Source organism: Cariama cristata, unplaced genomic scaffold, assembly GCF_000690535.1.
Source record: "Cariama cristata isolate BGI_N322 unplaced genomic scaffold, ASM69053v1 scaffold39722, whole genome shotgun sequence".
NCBI classification, from domain to species: domain Eukaryota; kingdom Metazoa; phylum Chordata; class Aves; order Cariamiformes; family Cariamidae; genus Cariama; species Cariama cristata.
In genome coordinates this window covers 13,584-18,619 of record NW_009605094.1, presented here as the reverse complement: position 1 = coordinate 18,619, position 5,036 = coordinate 13,584, and the positions used below count along the sequence as shown (strand labels likewise).

Below are 5,036 nucleotides of genomic sequence, written 5' to 3'. Positions count from 1 at the left end.
AAGTACACACTGCTGACAACATCCACCTCCAGCCCACAGTGCTATGGCACACCTTCTAGTTTATGTTATAAGAAGTCCTACAGTTAATCCCCTGGGAAAAATAGCAGCAAAGTTTTACAGTACAGGTGCATTCCAGATAATTATTACAGACGCTCTCTTCACCTGTTTCACAGTTGTACATAGAGCTGAAATGACATTTAACAACAGTTCTTACTAAGATTTTTCTTCACTTTCTGAAGTATGTGGTAGTCTAGTGAATTAAAAAAATCCCAACCCTTAAAAAAAAAATAATAAAATCCCACATTTGTCCATCCATATTCCAATGACCAAACTTTTTTTCAGTAACTTATTAGCTATTTCTCTTTGCACCTTTGAACACTTCTCAAGCAAATCTGCTATTTCTCTGTTTACTGAATGAAGCTTAAATGTTTGTCGTTATCTCTGTTCTGTTGATACTTTCCCATTATAATTGCACTTACTTTCTCCTGATCTGTTGCAGAAAGACTCAAATAATTGAGGACCTGAGGCTCCAGCACACTCAAGGATTCCAGCAGGGCTGGGATAAGTTTTGGTGCATGAGGTTTCAGCATAGACCCAGCACTTTTACTGATCTTCACAAGAGTGTTAATGCTGGAAAAAGATCAAAGGGAAGGTCAACAAAGGAACACACAGGCTTGGCTGAAAAATCCCTCTGCTCTAATCCAGTACCAACAAAAAGGCAAATCCAAATCTCAGGTACACCAACGTAAATCTACCTGCAAACAAAAATCTGTGTATTTTTCTGCTTAAGCCCTGCTTAGCCCTGAGCTTCCAACTGATGCCATGCTTTGCACAGAGACTGCTTACTTTGGCCATGGTATCACAAAAGGAACAAGCAAAGAAACAGTACTACAGACAGATGTAGGAAGAAATAACACATGTTCATGTTTTAAAGAAGCTCTGTGCGAAGTCACCCCAGAGACATCCCTTGTCTCTGCCCAAGAAAAAACAAGTTACAATGATCTGCTCAAATCCCACTTGTCAGTTTCAGACTGACCTCATCTCTCTGGCTGCATTTTGACAAAAGGTTTTCATATCTTCAAAAGGGATGAAAAAAATTCAAGAAATACTCACTATAGTTTTTTTAGGAGCTTTCTAACCTTCCTGCATAGTCGTGTTCAATAAAAGAAAATTATTTTTGCAAAGACCAGCTACACTCCAGGTCCAAATTTTCCAGCTTTTCTGTCCTTCAAGCAACTGAAGGAATAAACAAGGTTACAAAGTGACAAGCATATGAAGCCCCTACACATCAAGGGACAGTGAACCCTTACATGACATAAAATGTCATGAACAGTGTGACCAAAGGCAGTTGCCTCTGGGATGTAAATTGTCATTACTCACAACCAATCATGAAATAAGACCTGGCTGTTTCAAGAACTACCGTGGGATTTTTTGTTTACAAGCAGAAGAGATACACCAGTCCTGAAAGACATCCTGAAGCACAGCAAACTGCCTGCAGATCAGTTTGCCAGTTGTAGAGGGCAAAAAGAGCTTCCTGCTGGGAACTGAATCTGGCCATTCGCAGAGGTCAGATACTCCCAGAAAACAGGTAGAGTTCCCAGGGCTGCTGTTTGAACTCAGTGAGAAAAGGACTCAGCAGGACAGCTGTTTTTGGGAGAAACTTGTCACTTCATACCCGAAGAACATTCTGCAATTCAGGTGAATAAGCTGGGTCTCTTCGGGACAAATCATGACTGGACCCCCAGGAAGCTCACACAATGCAGAACTAACCTGAGAGATCGGACTTCAGCAACTGTGCTTACTATTCCTTTGTCTAGGAGGCAAGGGAGCAATACAGCTATCGTCTTCTGACCAGCTGCTCCTTTAGAGGGATCACACATTTTCACACAGACCTGGGGACAGGTGAGAATGAGCGTTGCAAGCATGTACAAACCTCCTGCTCACATTACCTTAAAGCACCTTCTCAGTCAGACAGAAGCAGCCACCAGCAACTACAGGAACTGCTCACGGCCAAACCCAGGCTCTGTTACACCTCCATTCTCCTCTCCAAGAGGTACTTAAGGCCTAAGCCACATCCCTAAAAGGGGTTTCAGTTACTGTGAGCTTCCAAAAAAGCAAATTCAGAGTCTAACAGGCCTTGATCTGCATCTGGATGAATAAATGGACCAAATGACCTCTCAGCTGAGGGACAGCCTATCTCAGCCACACGGATTCAATCATTTCATGAGGCAGAGTAGCAAGTCCCAGATCAGAACAGATTCTGCAATTGCAATGACATTTTGGCATGAGATCACCACTCGTGCCATTGAAATGTCATGCTGTGTGCATTGTGAAGTTTGTGATTTCAAACACAGCTCTTAAGAGCTGTTTACATTTCCACTGATGTGACTTTATTTTAGAGGAAGCACTTAATATTTTGTATGGCTTATGTGTACTACACCCAAAAAATCTTTTGCCAGTAACTGCACCAGAGAGTGATGTTCAGACTGGACTACTTAGTTTCAGGCCAGTGAGGTTCCAATGGCCTTGGTCAACTAGATCACTTGAGCTTGGTCAACTGTTGAAGTTACAGGAAGTTTCATTAAATCCCACCCCCAAGTGGGGGGGAAAAAAGGACAGAGGGAAAAAAATCAGTTCATTATATCCCTTCTTTGGTTGTATAGAAAGTAACATTGCATTATGCTCAGTGTTACACTCTGGTGAAGCAGAACTTCACCAGCATCAACAAAAGCACAGAAGACTATGTGGTCAAGCGTATTATGATTGCTTTCTAGGGGGCTGTTCTGTTTATCACAACTGCACCTTATACTAGACATCTTCTCAAGACAATAGTCTATGGCAAACAGGTCAAGTCACTCCTGCAGATATGACAGTGAATGATAATCTGACATCAAAACCATACGCATCTCCATGTGCAAATGACAAAATTACAGTTTTACCTTGCTTAAAGTTTTTAGGGCTAGATCTGCTGCCTTTCGCACAGTCTCCTAAAAAAGAAGTCAAGAATCCATTGTTACTATTTTTAAGTCTTCTATAGAACAATTCATATTAATTGATAAATATAACACTAGTTCTGACAAGGCTATATTCATGGCTAATACTTAATACAATATAATAGTTTTTAAAGGAATTTTAGACTAGATACTCAATGACAAATACATTAACAATCCTGCGTGACAACACCACGTTCTCTGTGCTTCTGTTCAGATTTGTCTCTGTGATACTATTTTATTGGTAGTCCTTTTCAAAACAAACAAAAAAACCACACACACACAAAAAAGCCAAATAAACAATAAAATCCCAAAACAAACACAAAAAAACCCCAACAGAACCTTCTACTGCAAAAAGAAGTACATAGTGCTTTGGGTATGCTTTACCCCCTCCTCAATATGACACCTGTGGCTTAGTGACACTACTCAACTGAATGTCTAGTACTAGAGAAAGATGGACTACAAGCAAATAGTAAAATTAGTGCAGCTCTGGCAGCATGTGACATTACCACCAACTGGATTCTAACTTCACTTGTATTGATGAATTAGCAGTATCTAGCAATATTCCTGGGTACTGAAACACAATCACCTGGACTGGTAATGTCTTAGGACATTCTTGGAAAAAATCTTGCCTGCCACAAGCAGACCTTCCCAAACTGTTTCCAGGTAAAATTCAGGAATTAGACCTTTCCCAAAAGGCAGTTTGCAGGCAGTTGCTCTGTTTTGGAGGCTAATATAGCTCATCAGCACTGAGGCAAAACTGCTCAGTCAGCTTCAGTCTCCAGGAACATTTCTGAACATACTAAATCTACCAGTATGGGAGCAACTTCCTGGTACACAGTACACTCCGGAAAACAGCTCAGCCTTGCCTAAGCTTCAGCAGAGAAGTCTGGATCTAGAGAGAACACAGGCCAAACCTGGAAGGACCCCAGGAGTCTGACTTCGTATATACAAGTCATTTAACCACACAAGCAGCCCAAAATAAATGTTTCTATACTCAGGTGTTAAGCAAATACTTAGGAATTCTTTTATATCCAGGAAAAATGCTGAACCATCAAGAATAAGCACAGTAGAAATGAAAACCAACACTTAAAAACATCAGAAACATACACAAAGAATTTCCAAGGCAGCACAGAAATTTTAACTGCAGGGAGTCTGAATTTCTCATCAGCTTAATACCCAAAACTTCCATTGGCTTCAACTTGACTTCTCAAGAGAATCTCTCTTTAAACATCTCAGAGCTTGATCACTATACTTTCTGCTGAAGATTCCTGTTCAATTATAATTTCCATTACCTTAATGTCATCTTGCACTCTGAATAGGATTTCCCAGATCTCTGGAAGCTTGTCTATAATGTCATCCAAAGGTCTTCCTCTTAGTAAGTCATTCAGTGCCAGACAGCTGCAAACAAGGAATTGTATTTCCTTCACATGGTGTACTTATTTGATATAAGGGTACATACAGATATGTTTATAAATGCAAGTAAATAGTTAAAAAACCCAACAACTATTTCACATTCCTTATTGTCACCAAACCCTACATCTATTCTGTCATAAGAACGTCTCCTTTAGCAGAGAAAAAAAACGTTCAGCCAGGCAGATGAAATCTGAAACAGGTTACAGCAAGTGAGAAAGGCTGCTGTGGTGAAAATTGCTACTGTGAACATTCCAGTTAGAAAATTGTTTCAGATTTCTTTACTGTAAGTATAGGATAAGAACAAAACAAAAATCAACTAAAGTCTGGAATTGAAATTAAAACAAAGTTTTCAATACAGCATAACTACAAACCATTATAAACAAAAAGCAGTTCATTAAAATGCTATACCAACTGGCATCCAGGTGCCAAGTACACATATAGTCAGACTGTCAAGATTTTCTAACATTAAGCACTATTTCAGGTCCAAGGATAGGTGAAAACTTTATGACCAGAAAACTCCTCCTTCAAAGGATGTTGTTTAGTATCATGTTTAAGCTACTTGCAATAAAAAATTTTGGGCTCAATGAAGCAAATAGCTTCAAGATTGTATCACACTTCAAGTGCAGACTA

General features: G+C 39.7%; 1 long non-coding RNA gene across 1 annotated transcript; it reads right to left on the bottom strand.

The window, feature by feature from the left end:
* Positions 1–469: 469 nt before the first annotated feature.
* Positions 470–2,988, bottom strand: LOC104158239. Its single transcript, XR_696419.1, has 3 exons — positions 2,940–2,988; positions 1,771–1,892; positions 470–630 (listed from the first exon to the last, which is right to left on the bottom strand). It is a non-coding gene; the product is annotated as an uncharacterized LOC104158239 (long non-coding RNA).
* Between the last annotated feature and the right edge of the window lie 2,048 nt (positions 2,989–5,036).